Source organism: Hyperolius riggenbachi, chromosome 9 (genome assembly GCF_040937935.1).
Source record: "Hyperolius riggenbachi isolate aHypRig1 chromosome 9, aHypRig1.pri, whole genome shotgun sequence".
Taxonomy (NCBI): Eukaryota; Metazoa; Chordata; class Amphibia; order Anura; family Hyperoliidae; genus Hyperolius; species Hyperolius riggenbachi.
The window spans coordinates 126373214-126396090 of record NC_090654.1 but is presented as its reverse complement, the minus strand read 5'-3'; the positions used below and the strand labels follow the sequence as shown (position 1 = coordinate 126396090).

General features: G+C 45.6%; 2 protein-coding genes across 2 annotated transcripts in view; one reads left to right on the top strand and one right to left on the bottom strand.

Moving 5' to 3' along the window:
• The window catches only part of LOC137532676 (butyrophilin subfamily 1 member A1-like), a 92601-nt gene extending 89441 nt beyond the window's left edge, over positions 1–3160 (bottom strand). Inside the window, exon 1 of the mRNA XM_068253478.1 lies at positions 3102–3160. The gene's annotated coding sequence lies outside the window, so the exon portion shown is untranslated. The remainder of the gene's footprint in view (positions 1–3101) is intronic.
• Positions 1–22877, top strand: part of PEAR1 (platelet endothelial aggregation receptor 1) — a 209984-nt gene that overhangs the window by 5080 nt on the left and 182027 nt on the right. The window lies entirely within an intron of this gene.

The following is a 22877-nucleotide window of genomic DNA, read 5'->3' as shown; positions in this document are numbered from 1 at the left end:
AAACGCAGCTGGTCTGTGTCTTTAAGAACAATGATGGCTGTTGTTACCATTATTTGTGTTCCCAAATCTTCCACAGGACTGACATCTGTGGGTGGCTGCTATTAAGTGTCTGTAATTTTGACTTGTATTTAAGACTGGGCCAAGCGCATTATATTAAAAACTGCCCAGGGCTAGAAGTACTTGGAATTAATAGGGTGGCCGATTTACAACAAAGAAGAAAGCTTTACACGCCTGTTTTCTTACCACTATTAAAGCTTTACACTGTATTTAAATTACTGTACAGCATGGCAGAAGATGTCAGCGCTATATAAATACTAAATGATAATAATAATACTGTAACAAATACATTTTCTGTGAAAATAAATGTGGGGGAAATACCATCTAGTACAGTGGTGGCAAACCTTTTCGAGACCGAGTGCCCAAACTTCAGCTCAAAAGTCTGGGTTCAACACGGGGCTGGGGGGGTGTTTGCGCCACACCAAAAATTGGGCGTGGTCATGACATTGTATGGGCGGAGCTGACGTAATGATGTAACAGCGAGGCATAAGAAAGCAGTGTTTCCGCCATGATGTGGTGAAACGAGGATTCGCATCATGGGTGTGCAGAAACTGTGTGATGCTATTTATTAGTATACCGTAACCCCAAAGCAGCAAATGTGGCAGCAATGTGGCAGCATTTCAGCAGAAAATAAACGCAATGTGGGCAACATTTCACCAGAAAATAAACGCAATGAGGGCAGCATTTCACCAGAAAATAAACACAATGAGGGGAGCTTTTCACCAGAAAATAAACACGGGGACAGCATTTCACCAGAAAATAAATGCAATGAGGGCAGCATTTCACCAGAAAATAAACGCAATGAGGGCAGCTTTTCACCAGAAAATAAACGCAATGAGGGCAGCTTTTCACCAGAAAATAAACGCAATGAGGGCAGCTTTTCACCAGAAAATAAACGCAATGAGGGCAACATTTTACCAGAAAATAAACGCAATGAGGGCAGCATTTCACCAGAAAATAAACACAATGAGGGCAACATTTCACCAGAAAATAAACGCAATGAGTGCAGCATTTCACCAGAAAATAAACACGAGGGCAGCTTTTCACCAGAAAATAAACTCAATGAGGGCAGCTTTTCACCAGAAAATAAACGCAATGAGGGCAACATTTCACCAGAAAATAAATGCAATGAGGGCAGCTTTTCACTAGAAAATAAATGCAATGAGGGCAGCTTTTCACCAGAAAATGAATGAGGGCAGCTTTTCACCAGAAAATAAACGCAATCAGGGCAGCTTATCACCAGAAAATAAACCCAATGAGGGCAGCTTTTCACCAGAACATAAACGCAATGTGGGCAGCTTTTCACCATAAAATAAATGCAATGAGGGCAGCTTTTCAACAGAAAATAAACGTAATGAGGGCAACATTTCACCTGCAAAAAAAAAAAAAAAAAAAAAAGAATGTACTCACCTGACAGAAGTCTCCTCTCCCGGCCGGCCTCTGGCGCGCAGCTCCCCGGACGATCCTCCTGCATATCTCCCGTGCTGAACGCAATAGCAGGGCTACGGGAAGATGGCGCCCGAAGCCCTGTACTGGAGACACAAATAGTCTCCAGTACAGGGCTTCGGACGCCACCTTCCTGTAGCCCTGCTCTGCCTGCCGGAAGACTATACAGGCTGGAGCGGGGCTGCGGGCTATGAACTGGAGCGGCGTCTTCTATTAGACGCCACGGCCAGTTCAATGCAATCATACGGTGGCCAGATGAGCAGCGATGGCGTGCCTGCAGATGAGGCTACGCGTGCCGGGTCTGGCACGCGTGCCATAGGTTCGCCATCGCTGATCTAGTAGCCACTTAGAGTGCTAGTTTTAAATCACAGCATTTTTTTTTATTAAAGGGAACCTGATGTAAGAGGGATATGGATGTTGACATACTTGTTTAATTTTAAACAATATAAATTGCCTTGCTTTCCTGTTAGTCCTCTTGATACTTTTAGCCAGAGACTCTGAACAAGCATGCAGATCAGATGTTTCTGACAAAAATCCGACAAGATTAGCTGCATGCTTGTTTCAGGTGTATGATTCAGACACTACTGCAGCCGAAGTGTTCAGCAGGACTGCCAGGCAACTAGTATTGTTTAAAAGGAAATACAGTAAATATGGCATCCTCCATATACCTCTCGCTTCAGGTTCCCTTTAATCTGGCAGCTCAAGTTAATGGTGTAGGTGCTTGATTTAATTGGCATGCAACGCATTAGGCCTCTAAAGCTATGTACAAATGCTGGATTGAACTTGCTCATGTTGGGCAATAAATACTGCCTCGGCCGAGCATTGGGAGTCAATACAGTGTGTCTAAAGCAGCCGCCCGACATCTGCTAAAAATCTGCTGGAATTGTTTGCCACTCTTTGTCCCTCCCCCTTGTATAGCAACAGATTCATTGCTAGTCTGGACACTAGAGACACATCTGTACAGCATGGACACTGCACTGTTGTCCAAGGGGTTGAGTGCCTCCCTTTGTACGAGGCTTTAGACTTGCACATGAATTTAGATTAGACCAAACAAATTTCCCCCTAATACCAATGTATGTTGAGAGTGATAAAGATGTCCACCACCAGTGCTGTCATTGTACAACAATAACAGGAAGTGGCGATGGCAAGAAAACCAGTGCAGAGACCTCTGTCTTCACTTCTGACATCTATTGCTAATGCCAAAAGTGGTCCTAGGGGCCGGTTCCAACTGGGTATGTTTGAGCATTCTCTCACTCTCACAATCACCCATCACTATCATAGGTGTTACAGAATGAGCAGAAGCAATGAATCTAGCACCTGTTTTGCCACGTGAGATCAAATGTATTATCTCACATTATTAAACATGAACAAAAGCCATATCAGGCATTTTTGCCTTTCAGTTAGTCCCCCATAGGATACCAAATGAGGCCAGTGTAAATCTGAAAACAATGGGGTTCATTTATAAATGTTTTCTCATGAATTACTGCATTTTTCAGAATATAAGACACACTTTTTCTGCCCAAATCTGGGGGGGAGTGGTTCGCCTTATATACTCAATATACGGTAAATGTTGTGCAGAATGCGCAGTACGCACTTACCACATCCAGTGCTGTGCTCCTTTCCCTTATCGCTCTGGTCTGGCTTCTCCAATCGTTCCTCTTGTCCTCCCGCAACTTCCGATATAGCTGTATACAGCGGCCGTCTGTCGATATACAGTGCCGAGTCCTCAGTTCCGTGTGTACTTCTGTATTGATGCTGCTACTGTAACACCAGTGGCACAAATGTTTGCTGTGGTCACGTCAAACCTAAATCATGATTTATCTCTGCTTATCTGTTTATCACATGAATAAGCTCTCTCTTGGCCCATATGTAATAAACTTTTTCTCCTGAGTTTTCTCCTAGGTGAAAATGTTTCATCTTCTACTTAAAATAACTTTTCAGCACTTTGCAATTGAAACAGTACCAAAAAGTAGACAGAAAAGTACCATCAAAAATACTTTAATTATTTTCTTGCTTGCTGGTGATTTAAAAGGAATTTTATTGACAAGCTTGAACATATCACTTGGTAGAAAACTCAGCAGAAAAAGTGAATTGCGTATGGGCCAATGTTGTACTGCATACATGAAATAAAGGTCTCTGGAAAAATGTGCGCAGAGGATTGCCGCTAGTATAATATCGCTACAATTAGCAAAATTCTACCGCCGAATTCCATAGTAAAGAATCAGTAATATTTACCAATATTTTACTATAGCTAAACCTAACCATACTCTCACATAGAACCCTCCCTCTACTGATGCCTAACCCCCCCCTCCCCCTGATGGTGCCTAACCCTAAGACCCCCCGGTGATGCCTAACCATAAGACCCCCCCGGTGGTGCCTAAACATAAGACCCCCCCCTGGTGCCTAACCTTATTTTTATTTATTTATATATTAAGACCCCCCTTATGGTGCCTAAAACTAATACCCCCCAGTTCCTAACCCTTAAGCTGGCCATACACTAGGCCGATTCCCCGCCAATCGACAGCAAATTCGATCACTGGGATCGAATCTGCTGTCACATCGTTCACGCTACACGCTAAATTTCGATCTATTTCGTCCGATCCCGTTGACCGCACCGTGCGGGAAATTACCGTCGATCGCCCGCGGGTAGGGAGCGCGTCACTAGCGGCGTTCGAGTGCCCGACGACCAACGCAATACAGCTGCAATACATTACCTGCTCCGGCATGCTTCACTTCCTCCTGTCCCGGCAGGAGGTTTAAACAGTAGAGGGCGCTCTACTGTTTAAACTTCCTGCTGGGAAAGGAGAAAGTGAAGCATGCTGGACCCGGAGACCAGACCAGAGCGGAGAAGACAGCGGAGACCTGGGGAGTCGCGCCGGCAGAGCAGGTAATGTATGCGGGGGGGGGGGGGGGGGGGAGCGGCGGCAGCACCACCACCACCAACACAGATTGTGAACGGTTTCATGCTGAAATCGATTCACAATCTGTTTGCAGTAAAGGCAGCCATACGATCCCTCTCTGATCAGATTCGATCAGAGAGGGATCTATCTGTTGGTCGAATCTGATGGCAAATCGACCAGTGTATGGCTACCTTAAGACTGCCCTCCCCTTGTGCCTAACCCTAAACCTAACTGCTCTATAAACCTTAGCTTCACCACCATATGCGGCAAGGAAGTAGTTATAAAAGCCGCGATTTGCAGCAAAGAAGGTAAATTTTGGCTCCCAAATTTCTTTCCTTTGCTGCAAATTGTGGCTTTTACAATAGGGGCCTATGGCAGCGCCATTTTTTCCATAAGGGCTCCTGCGTCCTTTTTACCTGATTCGATTTGTACTATCTCATGATTTTTTCTCTCCTTACCTCTTTTTACCTCATGATTTATCTCCTTATAATTCAGGACATACGTTTTGTGAATTATCCCCAATGCGTCTAAACTAGATAACTGGAAGCAGGTCTTGTATACCTTCTTGAATCACTTATGTGGTTCAAGAAGGTATATCTAAATCCCGCAGGTATATCTACATCTTGCAGGACTTCAGTTCCTGCACAGAAACGTAGATATTTGGCTATTGCGGCAGATGGCCGCCACTCGCTACCGTGCGGGTACTCGTTGCCGATCGTTAGAGGAGAGATGAATGAATGGGAATGCAGTTACCATTCATTAATCTAAGTCCCCATGTCAATGATCGCTGGCATTAATGAGATGCTGCGATCATTGTAACTACCGGAGTAACACGTCCACGCATTACTTCCTGTTCGGGTACTTATAGTACGCTAATAGGAAATAGTGCGTGAGGACATCTTGTAGTAAAATTACATCTACATTCATTTATTTTAATAAAAAGACCCATATATACCTTTAAAATTAACCCGTTACCACCCACCCTCTCCCACAGTTACCTAAATAAATTATATGCATGTAAAAAAAATGACAAATAAAAAAAATACATAAATAGTTACCTTAGGGACTGAACTTTTTTTTTAATATGTTTGTCAAAAGGGTATACTAATGTCATTTATGAAATTATGGTCTTGTAATTAGTGATGGATGCAAAATTTAAAAAATGCACCTTTTTATCCAAATAAAATATTGGCGCCATACACTGTAATAGGGATATATTTTAAATGTTGTGTGGGTTTTAATTACTGTAGCATATATTATTTTAAAAATTTCATGGACGAAAACTGAGAAATAAAGAATTTTTTTTCTTGTTTTTCCCATTAAAATACGTTGTTATTATTAAAATGCATGAATACAATAATTCTTAGCAAAATGTACCACCCATAAAAAGTCTAATTGGTGTCAAAAAAAAAATAAGATAAAGATTGTTTCAATGTGATAAGTAGTAATAAAGTTATAGGCGAATGAATGGAAGAAGCTCTGAAAGGTGAAAATTGCTCTGGTACAGAAGGGGGAAAACCCCTCAGTAGTGAAGTGGTTAAAGCCAATGGGAATCATTTTTTTATTTATTTTTAAAAAGCCAGATATTTACCTAAGTAGAGGGAAGGCTCTGGCTCCTATAGAGCCTTCCCTCTCCTCTCCCAGTATTCGTTCCAGCACTGAGAACCCCCACCCCCTCCCCCAGTAGGTCCTTGTAGTGTTAGGTAGAATTGGGCATCGGCAAAAATGAACTTAAAGCGTCTTACATTTATGTACTTTACTGACAGTAAAGTTGTCATGAAATCCACTATGCCTGACTTACAGACTCATAAACAGTTTGGAGCTGTGGGCAGTTACCCAGTTTGTGGAAGCACCAACCCTGCTTGATGCACAAGAATTCAGCACTGTGCCAGAAAATACCTCTTCTAGGGGCATGAGACACCTTAGAAATGTTTTGGGTACCTGTTAAGCACATACTGTATTTGCACTCTTGTAAATTGTATGTCTGTTAATACTAGTCTAGATGAGCTTGTCTTTGAAGTGTGTAGTGTGTTGTGTTACGGAGGGATGTGTAGTGTACACAGACTGCACTGGTTGTTATTGTATTCTTGTTTTCACAGCACAAGCAGTGTATTTCTTTGATCTCCTTTGCCAGTGTGAGTTACTATGCTCAGTTTATGTGATTGTTATCTGTCGGTATGACGTCTTCTACAGGCCCTGCATACCCGTATTTCAGCAGCTGTAATCCAGCACTAGAACAAAAAACTTCTAAAAGGAGATGTACACACAAATACACAATGCCACAGAATGCACAGAAAATTGTGAGGAGGTAGGTGGCACCATGTGGGTTTCCAACTATTTTTGCTTTTTTAGTTCTGTAAGACTGGGACAGTTTTATAATAACTTGAGTTACCACCAAAGATATTGCCACTCTCCTACCATTACTGGTTGTGAGTAAGGCCTCGTTTACAGTAGGCAACCCAGATGGCCGTGCAATCGGAACATGACGCACACGATCACACTGCTATCTCTGTTGCCACGCACTCCCAGTGAATGGGATCAGTGCTGCGCTTTGCTGAAAATGCGTGCAGAAGTGTGATAGCGCATAGCACTGCGGTGCAGCGTGCATAGTCTGAACATCAGAAGTGCTGTCTATGAACTTCTGACGTTCTTGCGAGTCACACACCACACGTGCTGCCAAAATGCACACGGCAGCGCGTGTAGTGTGAACAAGGCCTTAAACATACTCCAAGCAGTTTACAGATTACAAAAAAAAACCAAATTACAAAAAAAGGCTAAAAAGATTCCCTATGCTATCAAAGATTTTAAAAAAAAACTATTGTGTACTATTGAGGAACTCCTAAAGTTGCCATGTAGGAAAATATGTTGTCAGTAGAACAAAAAGTACAATGTGCCTTCCAAAAGTTTTCTGATTCACATGAGCAAGTACATATCTCCATAATGAGGCGCCTGGCTCTTCTACTGACCACATATGCTATTGCTCCGTTGTTATTTCCTGATGAAGCGGGATCAAACCTGCGAAACGCGTTGCATATTTGGAGTTAATAAATAAATAAAATATATTGACTGTCTTTACTACAGTCGTTGTGTGTCTACTTGGAGGAGGTAAGTCCACCACTACCTCCTCTATTTACCAAGAATTTGGTTTTTAAGCTCATTTAGCTTCTTTTTATCCTTTTGGCGCCTCTGTTCTCCTGCATAATATCTTCATAATGGTTCACTTAAAGAGACACTAAAGCGAAAAAAATTATGAAATTATGATATAATGAATTAGTTGCGTAGTACGGATAATTACTAGAATATTAGAAGCAAAGATAATATTTTTATTTTCAGTTGTATAGTTTTTTTTTATATCAATGCATCATTCTCTAATATTTGCAGTTTACACACTACTCAGCATTCTAAATGATTTTTACAGAGCAGGCTGTGAACTTTTTACCTGTCCTGTGCAGAAAAAAAAGCAATATAGTGACTGACAGTTGAGATAAAAACCTTCAGAAGACAGAGCTTTCTGCAACTTTTAGGGCCCGTTTCCACTCTCGCGGAAACGGCCGCGAATCCGCAGAGTTTCCCCGCAGGCAAATCGCGCGGGGAAACTCTGCCATAGGGGACAACGGCGCCGCCGGCCGAATCGCTTGCAGTAGCGATTCGGCCGGAAACCCCCACAGAATTCGCGGCGGAGGCTGCGATTCCCATAGCCGTGCATGGCACGGCTGATGGGAATCGCCTGCGATCCCGCCCACCCGCTCAGTGTCGGCGTGCGTCTACGAGACGCACGCCGCACTAGTGGAAACGAGCCCTGAAAGTCTTGATTTTTACAGAGCAGTCTGTGAACTTTTGACCTGTCCTGTGCAGAAGAAAAAACAATATAGTGACTGACAGTTGAGATAACAACCTTCAGAAGACAGAGCTCGCTGCAACTTTGAAAGTCTTGGAGCTCAATGGCGTATTTGCATAGATAATAATTGAAGTTTCTTAACTCTTCCTGTACTGGAAACAATATTAGACTTATGTCTCTGCTCCTAATGTTTTATTTCTTAGCTGTACTATACATACAAATCATTATATCACATTTTTTTTACGCTTTCTTCGCCTCTTTAAGGTCAGTGAGTGAATTTGTAAATCATTCCTATATGTCCCTGACTAGCTAGACATACATTCAGGTTCTGTGGTTTATAGCAATCATAGGGTCTGTTAATTTCATAGAGCCTCATAATCCAACTTGCAGACAGCTGCTGTAGCTGTTTACATTTACAAACTATGGACTGATATGGCGCAGGACTTGGGAGAAGTACTTCAGTAGTTATGGACATCAGGACATCTTCAGTACATTAAGAAATGTAATGCCCAACTCCTACTAAAGTGGTGTGAGGTAACTACAAATTGTGGGGCCCCCAGCAAACATTAAGAGAGCCCCCTCCCAGCCCCCCCCCCCCCCAACACACACCTCTACAGCAACTGTGCCCAATATAACACTATTCCTTCCCCCAAACCCCAACACTGCACCACTGTGGATAACATGTTCAGATGTGGAATACCGCACACAAAAAATAATTCCTGGACTACGTGGAAATCCAGCCTTAGAATCACTTTGTAGTTTTTAGGAGGAATTATTAGGTATGTGAAGAAGGGTTACAGTTTAGTCACAGGGTGATGTTGAGGTCAGGCCAGGTACAAAGGGGGATGGGATAAGAGGACTCAGGGAATGCTTAAAACATATCAGAGGAACCTCTTCTGCCTGACATCTGGGGTCCAAACTAAGTATGCCTGACTATCAAGGGTTAAAAGACACATGTTGTAAATGATGCCAGGATCAGGTGACCACAGTTGCAATTGCAGTGTTGAATACAGTTCAGTAATGGAAGCTACTCAAGCTTGTTCAGTTCCTTCACAAATCACTGAACCAGCGGTTGCCACAACTTTTCCCACTGAGGGAAATCCCCAACACATAACTTATGGAGAGATTTTTTGAAAGTTGAGAAATGATAAGTGTCTACTGAAGCTTGCCTAAACATTTGACATGACAGGTACACTTTAAATGATATAGTACGTCTCCTAGTAACCAAATTGTAATTTCCATATTAGGCCGCCTTTGCTGGCATATTGCTGGGGAATTTAATGTTCTCATAAAGTTAGACGTACTCTGGAAAAACATGAACCCGTTTTCCCATTAGACCTCTAGATGTAATGGGTGGCTTTAGATATTTCCCATAACCCCTCTGACATGCTGGACACAATGTCTGAGAAAGAAGCAATGTGCTTGATGGAGGGGGACAGTGTGGCACTGAGTCACTACAAATTACCACAGGCTTTACTAATGAAGTCTGAGAGGAGTCTGTGACATTTTGTGGGGACACCAAGTAATTGCATCTCTAAGTGCCGTCAGGCGGTGACAGAATGTTTTATCAGCACGGAGCAGAAGAGGAAGCGATGATGACGTTTGTTGCTTTAATACATATTAAATACCTCTATCATAAACAACTGATATAAAACATGCAAATGTTAATTTATTCAACTAATACTCATTCAACTTTTAAAGGGCCAGTTAACTTTAGTACAAAAATCTGTATAAAACATACAGTATCTTTATTAAACAGGACATTTTGTTACAGACTACCATTAGAGATGTGGCGAACGGTTCCCGAACCGTTCGCCGGCAAACATCTCTAAATCCATGGGCCTCTTACTACTTCCGGGTCGCAATGACCCGGAGTAGTACGCCTGCGCTGCCCGGCGGAGCACGTCCTAGATCGCGCTCCTGTTGCCGGGCACTCTCTGCGCATGTGCGTGACATCATGAGTGACGTCACGCTCATGCGCAGAGAGTGCCCGGCAACAGGAGCGCGATCTAGGACGCGCTCCGCCGGGCAGCGCAGGCGTACTACTCCGGGTCATTGCGACCCGGAAGTAGTAAGAGGCCCAGAGAGGTTCGCCAGGCGAACTGTTCGGCCCATCACTAACTACCATTAAATATTATTTCAACTTTAGCTTGCAGCTACTGTATTATTTTTATTATTTTTAGGAAACTTACTGGAAACCATGAATACAAAAATACGAGGGTAGGTAGAAGGAGGAGTACACTCCAATTAAAGCACAGTTTTATATAAAAAATATAAATTTTATTCAAATATTGCAGCATAAAATTTTTTTTCTTATTCCAATCTAAAAGGTGTACACCCAGGGGAGAATAGCCGGCCCTATCCTATCTACCACTCACTCATCCAATCCACCATGCATACAGGGATAATGTTCAAATTGCATGCTGGGCCAATATAGAAATGCCCACAAAGCTATGCAAACGATGATGCAGATTCCTTCAATAGTTGCATTTAGGCAAGCACTGAGAGTTCCCTCTTGTATGAACACAGAAATAGTGGTCCAGCCGCTCTAAGCCACAAAGAATAGAGAGCACAGTCTGCAGATAACAAACGGCAAGTGGCAAGCCAGCAAAGCATGAGTAAACAGCCAACAGCAAAGCAGTGCAGGGAGCCCACGATCATCCGATATACTGTACCCGTTCCATGCAGTTTCCGGGCATCAAGAATGATAACATGGTGGCTCACAGTTCATTGTGCGGTGAGCCTGATATCCAGGAAGAGGCAGACTTGCTGTAATCCACAATGGGGGGAAGACGCTGGTCCGCTCAAACACAGAGGCTAGAAACGTTCGTGACAGGACTGCATGCTATGCCAGCAAGGATGTCCGGGTTGTGCGGCTAGGTAGAGTGGAATGAGGCAGAGGGCGGGCATGCTCCACGAGGGTTACACCGGCACGCCGTGTGGACCCGACATGTTTCGCCGGTTCACTTCCGGCTTTCTCAAGGGGGCGTGTCAACCAGTAGGATACACGCAATCACGCACACGCTGACTATTAAAGCTACTCAACGGCCAATCCGGGTGCAGCCGCCCAAACCAGCAACCCGTCAGCGGAACCTAAGCAGTGTCCACAGACAAGGGAAGAGGATAGGGGCGGGAGCGTCCGGCGGCCATTACATCGAAGACCAAAAACAAACAAAGGTTGGACTGTTCAAGTGGAATAGTGGCTTTTACAAGAAAAGAGAAAAATAAGGAAAAACAAACGGCGGCCACAGAACTAGAAGTTGGGCCCCGTATTGGAAACTATCCAAATGAATTATACACACGATAAATGACAATAGCCACAAGGTGTGTGGTACAGCTACAGCGCAGGGCCAGGTCATGCCCAGTGTCTACCAGGTCAGGGGCACAGATGCCATTGATGCACCAAAAAATGGCGCATCAGTACACACAGGACGCCAGGGAAAGGGAGAGACCAGTAATCAGAGTGGCAAGAAGGAGGAATAACTCTGTGAGTCATTCAACCCAGGGGGAGTGGTGGCACTTAGTTCAAAAATCCACCGTGCTTCACGTTGGAGGACCAATCTGTCAAAATTACCCCCCCGGATATTAGTATGTATACGATCCAGGCCTATGACCCTAAGGTCATGGTATTTCCCCCCATGTACTGTCTTAAAGTGTCGAGCCACCGGAGACAGAACTACTGGATCCTTACTTTTGATCTTAGATATATGTTCATTAATCCGTCTCCTGAGTTCCCTCTTGGTCTTCCCCACGTAAAAAGCACCGCAGGGACAGACCAAGAGGTATACCACCAGGATAGTATCACAATTAACAAAATGAGGAAGTGTCCAGGTTCTGCCATCCGGCAGGTCGACAACTCTGCCTACCTGCATAAAACGGCAGGTTGTACAGCCACCACATCTGTAGGTCCCCGTCACCCTACAGTGTCTGGTGGTGTCTCCTGATCCAGAAAAATGGCTGTTGACTAGAAGATCCCTTAGGGAGGGTGCCCTCCTGAAAGAGACTTTGGGGAATTCTGGAATCAAGGAACTCAATTTGGGGTCATTGCGTAAGATATACCAATGACGTCTCAGGACATCCATAATTAAACCACCTTGGACACAGTATCTCGTGCAAAAGCGTATGTCATTCTGTGCGCGCGTGGAGCTATGTTGTGCTCTGATCAAAGCCTCGCGATCAGCATGAGCTGCGCGTTGGTAGGCGCGTCTGAGGTGAGCATCGCGATATCCCCTATCCCGGAACCTCTTACGTAAATCACTAGCCTCCTTCTCGAAGGAAGCTGCCTCAGAGCAGTTCCTTCGCACCCTCAGATACTGCCCGGTGGGAACACCTCTGACAGTATGTGGGGGGTGGAAGCTGTCCGCTCTCAGCAGAGAGTTTGTGGAAGTTTCTTTCCTATATAGGGTGGTGGTCACATAGCCCTCACCATCCAAGGAAATCTTCAAGTCCAAAAAGGGGATAGCCCTGTCGTCCACCTGGAACGTAAAACGCAAGTTACGTGTATTAACATTTAGCTGATGCACGAATTTAGTGAGCAGCTCCTGCCCACCTGTCCAAAATAGTAAAATATCGTCGATGTACCTGTGCCACGCCAAAATATGGCACAGGTACATCGACAGAGAATCGTCCGAAAAAACCTCTCTCTCCCACTCCCCCAGGTACAGGTTAGCGTAGGACGGGGCACAGGTAGTCCCCATCGCCGCACCCTGCACCTGGAGGTAGTGGATCCCCTCGAATACAAAAATATTGTTCTTTAGAAGAAATTCAAGTAAGGATAGCAGAAACCCATTGTGTGCTGCATGCATAATGCTTAGTTCGTTCAAAAAGGTTCCCACTGCCTGGATGCCTAGATCGTGGGGGATGCTGGAATAGAGAGCCTCCACATCGAGAGCCACCAACAATGTATCGGCTGAGACCTGTAATCCATTAAGAATCTGTAGCAAATGCAAGGTGTCTCTAACATACGAAGGTAAAGACTGCACATGCGGTTGGAGAAATTTATCCAAATAGATACTTGCCCTTTCCGTCAGGGAACCCCTGCCAGATACAATCGGGCGGCCCGGAGGGTTAACAATACATTTATGCACCTTAGGTAGGGCATAAAAAGTAGGAGTAATAGGATTAATTACTTTCAGAAATTGGCTCGTATCATCGCTGATGACTTTTCGACGAACAGCGTCATCGATAATAATGGACAGGTCAGCCTGACATCTGGTGGCCCGAGACATGGAGACCCTCCTGTAACATTGTTGATTGTCCAACATCTCCATACACATACGTTTGTAGTCACTGTTAGTCATGATGACTACATTACCCCCTTTATCGGAGGGCTTGATCACCCAGTCTTTCTGTTCTTTTAATGCATTCAATGCTTGTTTCTCCAGCTCATTGAGATTGGAATCCATAGGATTCTCAATCCTTATGCGTAATATATCATCCTCCACCACCTTCATGAATGTCTTCAAGCTTGAATTGAGTGAAAAAGGGGGGAATTTAGTGGATCTGTTCCTAAGTCCCACATCACCAAGCTGTGGCTGAAATGCTGGGGGGGCACAAACTGGGCCCCCCAATTCAGCCACATCAGGTATGTCAAGGTTATCCGGATTTACCTCCAGATCTTCTAGAATTTTAAGGGCCCTCAAGTCGTCCTCTGTCCAGAGCTCACCCGGGGATAGCCACTTTTGACTTTGCGGTTTATCGCTGAACAATGATTGTAGAAGAATCCTTCTGCCGAAGATCTGAAGATCAGTGACAGCTTCAAATCTGTCCATGTTATGGGTCGGGCAAAAGCCCAGCCCCCTGGACAGAAGTGTCATCACTGGTTTAGGTAAAGGTGTACCAGTCAGATTAATTACCTGAAGACCACTCTGGTCCTCGGAAGAAGTTCCCCCGACTGACATATTCATGTTCAGATCCCCAGGTGGCCCCGGCCTAAAAAAGGTGCAGCAGAGGACGACGTGGACGCCCCATAACCACCAGCTGCCCCCCGGCCACCTCCTAGGCCACTCGGCTCCTCCTCGTCTGGAGAGGAGCATGACTGGCTATCTCCCTTCTTATCTGTCTGTCGACTATTTTTCCTCCTCTTCTCCTTTCTCTCCTTGGATTGAGATCGCGTATTATAACGGCCCGTCCTATTTCTAACAGAACCTGAACTCTGTGAGTCGGCTCCGCTAGTCCCACCGACAGAAGAGTCAGACTCCTCGGTCGCAGGAGGGCGGGTCGGATCCTTCTTCCCCTGTGGCTTAGGTCTGCCCGATATGGGGCGTTTGATTCCCCACCTATATGCAGCTCCGATTCTGTATGCAGTTCTATCTCTAAGGACCTTCTGATCGCGAGCGACCACAAGGTCCTTATTAAATTTACTTATATACGTCTCCAATTCTGAGTTGCGTTTTTTATATAGTGGATCAGAACTGAGATTTTTGAGGGTCTCAGTAACGCGTATGATCTCGCTTTCAGTAGATTCGAGATCAGCACTGTCAAGTTCGTTCATAAGTGTGAGACAGGTTTCAGCGCAGTTCTCAAAATTTCCTTCCCATCTTTTTTTAAAATCATCACTGATGTTTTTTCTGTGGGGAAACACTTGAAACCTGAGCCACAGGGGTGCAAAATGATCATTAAGATAAATTTTATTATAACGAATATTCCACCAGACTCTAGATTTTTTCTCATAGAGTCTGGTGAGCTTACGAAAACCGCTATTAATCAGCTGTTCACCGTCCCTGGCGTCCTGTGTGCTTAGGCAGTCCCTCTCGACCCTCGAGACCAAGGCATCCCAGCGAAGCATTGCAGTTGCCACCAACACAACTCTCCACAATATGGTACAGCACTAGTCCCAAGGATCTGTAATCCAACTTAACCCTTGTAAAACGGGTATATACCCTAATGGGACTAGAATGCCGACCACTCAAAAATTAGAGTATGGTCTGGAGTGCCTCGTCCAAAATAGGAATAAATACAAAAATACGAGGGTAGGTAGAAGGAGGAGTACACTCCAATTAAAGCACAGTTTTATATAAAAAATATAAATTTTATTCAAATATTGCAGCATAAAAATTTTTTTCTTATTCCAATCTAAAAGGTGTACACCCAGGGGAGAATAGCCGGCCCTATCCTATCTACCACTCACTCATCCAATCCACCATGCATACAGGGATAATGTTCAAATTGCATGCTGGGCCAATATAGAAATGCCCACAAAGCTATGCAAACGATGATGCAGATTCCTTCAATAGTTGCATTTAGGCAAGCACTGAGAGTTCCCTCTTGTATGAACACAGAAATAGTGGTCCAGCCGCTCTAAGCCACAAAGAATAGAGAGCACAGTCTGCAGACTGGAAACCATGGCAACAGTACACAGCTTGGTGTTAAAGATACTCAAAATTAACCTCTTTCTGTTGCATGGGTTCATGGGTGTGCACAAAGCAGGAAGCAAAATGTATTGCCTGTTATTTCACCCCTACAGCTTTGCTGTGTTTAATGCAATTGATGATTGTAATGATCCGCTCAGCTGGCTACACAGGCAGACAGCTGTTTGACCAATCCTTATGTCTGAGAGATGCAGGTCTCTGGAATAGAGACCTGGCTTCATCCTGCAACTTTCAGAGTTACTTTGCTGAGGGATTTGCATACATGCAAATTGTCCAGCTGTCTCCTTTGAGGGCTGGCAGTATAAAAGCCTTCTGCTCCCAGAAGGCTTTGCTGGTCATAACGGTTTGTTAATACACTCCTGGAGTGTCAGCCTCCCCTGTTGGATTGTTATAGTTATCTTAGAGTAATTCTGGGGACTGCACTAGGCAGCTCCTCTAGTGCAGTTAGCTTGCTTATCTGTTTTGTCTATGTTGCCTCTCTGCTGTGATTGTCCTGTCGCCAACGGTGGTCGATAGGAAATCGTCCTGTCTGTCTGGGGGTGCTAACCAGAGCAGCGGTTGCTACTGGTAGCCCCTTCTGTTTCATCTGTCTTACTTGGATCGCACTAGCCTCTAGCGGTAGCGGCTGTGGATCCTTCCGATCTGCTTTCTTGGAGTATAGCTGGAGCAGCGGTTGCTACCGGCTATCTCATCTGCCTGTCTTGCTTGGATCGCACTAGCCCCTAGCGGTAGCGGCTGTGGATCCTTCTGATCTGTGTTCCTGTACCCGGATCGCACTCCCTCTGGCGGAAAGAGCAGTGGATCTTTCCTATCCTGTTCCTGAACCCGGATCGCACTCGCTATGGCGGAAAGAGCAGTGGATCTTTCCTATCCTGTCCCTGAACCTAGATCGCACTCGCTCTGGCGGAAGAGCGGTGGATCTTATCTGACCTATTCCTGTTCCTGTTTATTTGTCTGTCTGGGAATGTAGGCCAAAGCCGCGGTTGCTGCTGGCTGCTCCTTCTCTCTGTCTTGTCTGATACGAACGCTTGCTGTAGGCTCGGTGGGGCAACCCTTAAACAGGCGTCCGCGTTCTCTGTTTCGTGTTTGTGTGGCGTTGGTTAGTTAGGGTGGCGTGCTTGTCTCTGTTGCGCTTAACGTGCGGAGACCGCGCAGGAAACGCGTTCGCTGTTGCGAATGAGTGTGGTGTTCGCGTTTAGTTAGCGTTGGTTATTTTCCTTATCTTCTCAGTGTAGTTTGCTGTGCCTTTGCTACTCTCGTGCTCTGTCTTGCTTAAGTCTTGTGTCACCTCTGGCAATCGCCTCTCTCGCGATTGCGTTCCTACTTTGTTTCTGCTGTTGTGTGTGCACCGTCGTGGGTTGGCGACTAGATTGGTGCACACACATACATTCTGTCCCTGTGCTCATTCTTATTCGCAATCGCTTCTCTTGCGATTGCGTTCTCACTTGGTTTCCTCTGTTGTGTGTTCACCGTCGCAGGTTGGTGACTAGATTGGTGGACATACATACATTCCTCCTCTGTGCTTATTCTGTCTTGTGTCGCTGTTAGCAATCGCCATCTCTTGCGATTGCCTTCTCACCTGATCTTCATGGTTGTGTGTTCATCTTCGCTGGGTGGCGAGTAGATTGGTGGACACATATACACTCTGTCGCTTTACTCTCTCTCTTTAAGGGCTATCTTGCCCTGCGTTGCTTCCCTTCGTACAATTCCTATCTGGCATCTGTGGCAGGGCAGAGGATCTGTTCCTCTGCACTCCACAGCTCCATCTGCCGACAGGAATTTCCCTCTACAGGTGCGTTGCACCTTTTGCTGGGTTCTCTCAGATTATACGCTTGTGGAGGATTTCCGCAGTGTCAGCACACGTCTTGTGCGCTGACCACGGAGAGAATTCCACAATCGTTACAATGATATATTTATTACAAAGGGAGGACAGATCCTATATATATTGGAGATGCTGGCTCCGTTTATGTGCAGTTAGGGGTAGTAATTACATGCTTTGGGTATCAGTAGTTCCACATGAATGAGTTGGAAAGTTTGACCCCCAGAGGATCTTCATGATAGCCACAGTATTTTAAAGATAATCTGTGAAAGGGGTTCCCATAGTTCTCTCATGACAGGAGATCTTTACTATGTAGGACACCATTTGATGCTTGATACTAGAAGCCACATGTCAGCACCTCCTGCCTTACAGTTACACTGTGTGTCATCCACAGTAAATATCTTTCGTCACCACCCTTATGGTACCCCTCACATGATTTATATCTAAAATAGAATCCATAAATATTCCGAAAGTTTCCACTAGCAATCTTGCTATCTTCAGTGTATTCCACGGAGCATGAGATAGCAGGGCCAATGAGGGGGGATCTTATCTTTATGTAAACAAAATTAGAAAGAATATGCCAGCTCTTGCATTCTCTAATATACCACACAACCAGCTCTATCTTGCCTCCTTACCCAATGCTGTTGCCTTGTCACTGCGGTATGCAGTTGAAACAGATTTCACTAACAGGAGATTTCAGGTTTTTATAAAATTATTATAAATGTTTATTGGTATTGCACAATTATCTTTGCAATTTAACCTTTTAGGGACCGATCGTAGGAAAATCCTACACCACACTTATTTCCGCTTCCGCCGCAGTCGACAGCTGACATCTCCCCTCACAGATTAGGAGCCATGACGATTGGCTGCTGATCACGTGATCACTACGTTCGCCGGCTGATCATAGTGATTATTGTTAGCAGCAGTGGTAGGAGGGGAAGAAGAGGACTGGGACTCACCTTTCTAACATTCCCCTGGCAATCGTCGCTCTCCTCTGCTCTGCCCGGCTCCCCTGCTTGCTCTGACTCTAAAGTCGTCATCAAGCCGGGACCCGGAACTTAGCGGCAGTGCGAGTAGGGATGCCGGAGAGAGCGGAGGGGGTAGAGCTGCTTATCGCAGGACCCTGGGAGGTGAGTAATGGCTGCTGGCTATACGGGGGAGCCTATCTATACTGGGGACACCCATGCCTAGCTATCTATATTGTGGATACCACTACCTGGCTATCTAAACGCGCCCCCCAATGTAAAATGCTCTGGCACTTAACCACTTGAGGACCCACCCTTTACCCCCCCTTAAGGACCAGCGCTGTTTTAGCTGATCTGTGCTGGGTGGGCTCTGCAGCCCCCAGCACAGATCAGGGTGCAGGCAGAGCGACCAGATCGCCCCCCTTTTTTCCCCACTAGGGGGATGATGTGCTGGGGGGGTCTGATCGCTCCTGCCTGCCGGGTGTTGCGGGGGGGGGCACCTCAAAGCCCCCCTCCGCGGCGAAATCCTCCCCCTCCCTCTCCTACCTGGCCCCCCTGGTGAACCGGGCTGCACAGGACGCTATCCGTCCTGTGCAGCCAGTGACAGGCTGTCCCCTGTCACATGGCGGCGATCCCCGGCCGCTGATTGGCCGGGGATCGGGATCGCCGATCTGCCTTACGGCGCTGCTGCGTAGCAGCGCCATACAATGTAAACAAAGCGGATTATTTCCGCTTGTGTTTACATTTAGCCTGCGAGCCGCCATCGGCGGCCCGCAGGCTATTCACGGAGCCCCCCGCCGTGAATTGACAGGAAGCAGCCGCTCGCGCGAGCGGCTGCTTCCTGATTAATCAGCCTGCAGCTGGCAACGCAATACTGTGTCGCTGGTCCTGCAGCTGCCACTTTGCCGACGCACGGTATAAGCGTGCGGTCGGCAAGTGTTTAAGGGGGGTTAGGCTGCCGGTCCCCAGGAGGTTAATGTTATGAAAAAAAAAAAAATTTGTAGCAGACAGATTCTAGTGGCAGCCTGGCAGGCAGGTAGAATAGTTAGGTTCTAGTGGCCAGCAGGTGGTGATAGTTAGGTTCTAGAGACCAGCAGGCAGTGATAGTTAAATTCTAGTGGCCAGCAGGTAGTGATAGTTAGGTTCTAGTGGCCAGTAGGCAGTGATAGTTAAATTCTAGTGATCAGGAGGTAGTGAAAGTTAGGTTCAGAGGCCAGCAGGTAGTGCAGGTAGTTATAGTTAGGTTCTAGTGGCCACCAGGTAATAATAGTTCGGTTTTAGAGTGGTCAGCAGGTATTGATAGTTAGGTTCTATTAGCCAGCATGTAGTGATAGTTAGGTTCTATTAGCCAGCAGGTAGTGATAGTTAGATTCTAGAGATCGGAAGGTAGTGATAGTTAGATTCTAGTGATCAGAAGGTAGTGATAGTTAGGTTCTAGAGGCCAGCAGGTAATACATGTAATAATAGTTAGGTTCTACTGGTCAGCAGGTAATGATAGTAAGATTCTAGTGGCCAGCAGGTAGTAATAGCTAGATTCTAGTAGCCAGCAGGGAATGATAGTAGTGATAGTTAGGTTCTAGAAGCTAGCAGCAAGTAATAGTTAGTTTCCAGCAAGTAGTGACAGTTAGATTCTAGTGATCAGAAGGTAGTGATAGTGGTAGTGATAGTTAGGTTCTAGAGGCCAGCAGTTAGTACAAGTAGGTAGCACTGGCATAGGAGCAGGGGTCTCAGCGGTTGCACTCGTGACCGGGACCGTCCACTTGTTGGTGCCCGTGCTCTGAACATCTCCTCGGTCCCTAGATCCTCTGAGACAGCCACATGGCTCCACCCCAATCATGTAGCTCCACCCCCGGTTGCATAGCTCCCCCCTCACAGGACTGTTCCTGTGAGCAGCTTGATTCTCTCCCCTACCCCTTGCAAATCATTGGCCAGCAAATCAGGAAGAGAGAACAGCGCACCTCCCCCTAGACATACAGAGCGAGAGGTTTCAGAGGTGTGTGCTCTCTCCCTCTTTTTACCTGTCACTGCTTATCAGCCCTTGCTGTGTCCTCACTCACTTCCCTCCACAAGACTCCTAGGAAGTCCCTCTCTCTTTCTATCCACTCCCCATCATGCTCAATAGCCCACCTCAACCTTTCGCACTCAGTCTCAAACCACTAATAACCCTCTTCAACCTCACTTCCCCGAATATTCCTCACCCTCTCTCCCTCAGACCCCTAATAACCCTCTCCCTCCTTACTAAATCCCCACCCATTTTTTTTACCCTCTCTACCTCAGACCCCTGATAACTCCGTCTCTCTCTGTTCACTCCCCCCCCCCACCCCCCATAATATTCCTCGCCCTCTCTCTTCTCCAAGTCCCTAAATAACCTTCCCACTCTCCTCACTCACATTCAGCACCTTCAATAGAACCTCAGTCTCTCCCTCAGACCCTTAATAATGTTTCCTCTCTCCCCACGCAACCCCCAGTACCCTCAATATGCCACCCTGTACTCCCACCCACCCCCTAGCATTCTCAATCTGACTCTCTGTCCCACCTCCAGCATGCCCATTAGCCCTCACTCTCTTCCCCCTCAACTCTCAATAAGTTTCTCTTTCTTTTAACCTACCTCCAGCAAACTCAATAGCCCTTAACCCCCAACAATTAATTAACCACTTGTCCCAACCACCCCTTAGCATTTTCAGTAACACTCACTCTCTTCCCCCAGACCCTCAATCCTTACCCTCTAGCACCCACAACATGGTCCTCTGCCTTCTCACCTCCACCACTCTTAGACCTCACTGTCTCCCCCAGACCCTCAATAAGTCCCTCTCTCTTCCCACCCACCTCCATCACTTTCAGGTAGTGATAGTTAACTTATAGTGGCCAGAAGGTATCGATAGTTAGAATCTACTTGCCAGCAGGTAATGATAGTTGGGTTCTACTGGCCAGCAGGCAGTGATAGTTAGGTTCTACTGGCAAGCAGGTATTGATAGTTAGATTCTACTGGCCAGCAGGTAGTGGTAGTTGGATTCTACTGGCCAGCAGGCAGTGATAGTTAGGTTCTACTGGCCAGTAGGTAATGATAGGTTCTACTGGCCAGAAGGCAGTGATCGTTAGGTTCTACTGGCAAGCAGGTAGTGATAGTTAGGTTTTACTGGCCAGCAGGTAGTGATAGTGAGGTTCTACTGGCCAGCAGGTATTGATAGTTAGATTCTAGTGATCAGAAAGTAGTTATAGGTAGGGTCTAAAGGCCAGAGGTTAGTACAGGTAGTAATAGTTAGGTTCTAGTGGTCAGCACAGTTAGGTTCTACTTGCTAGCAGGTAATGATTATTAGGTTCTAGTGGCCAGCAGGTATTGATAGTTAGGGTCTAGTGACCAGGAGGTAGTAATGGTTAGGTTCTAGAGGTTAGTAGCTATTGATAGTTAGATTCTAGTCATCAGAAGGTAGTAATAGTTAGGTTATAGAGGCCAGCAGTTAGTACAGGTAATAATAGTTAGGTTCTACTTGCCAGCAGGTAGTGTTAATTAGGTTCTAGTGGCCAAAAAGGCAGTGATGCTCTATCCTTGGGAAATCCCTGGGAATGCTTAACATGCCACCAAAGTTTATGCAAGCAGCACAAGAACCCCTATTCAGCTCTCTTCTGAATTTTATCATGGGAGATGTTTTTATACCTTATCAATAAAACATCCTTAGGCCCCCGAACAACCAACAAAATACTTTAAACAATTTTGATCCTTGTCAACCCCAAACAGACACATGTACTGTCGGAATTCACGTAATATACAATTTATTTATATACTCCCAATGAAAGTTGCAACGCGTTTCGCAGGATAGAACCCGCTTCCTCAGGCAATAAATAACAGGAGCAAAACACAGCACGGGGTCAAGAAGTTGCTGACAGAAGTTGAGACAAAGGTGCCAAGCAACTTCTTGACCCCGTGCTGTGTTTTGCTCCTGTTATTTATTGCCTGAGGAAGCGGGTTCTATCCTGCGAAACTGGTTGCAACTTTCATTGGGAGTATATAAATAAATTGTATATTACGTGAATTCCGACAGTACATGTGTTTGTTTGGGGTTGGCTGGTCCACCACCGCAGCCCGAACACTTTTAAACTTTTTAGTGTATTTTATCCTACCGGCGCCTCTGTACATCTTTGCGTATCTAGAAGTCCACCCTTGGTGGAGGGGTGTCATACCCCAATTTTTCCTCCTATCCACAGAGAGCGACGTCTTATTCCTGAGTGGGGACAGGCTTGTACTCCCCACCTGCCTTAACAGTGGTTACCTTGGAGGTAACCCGGGTTTGTGAGTATATTACTTACGTTTCATATTCATCCCCTCCCTGTATAATACATACTACACTATATTGGGCTCTCGGTCTTCTACCCTTATAATTTTGATCCTTCTTCTTTGCCAACTTGTTAGTAATTATAAGGTGTTAAAAATATTTTGAAGAAATATAAAAAAAGCAGATAAGAAAAATTTACCGTAACTAGACT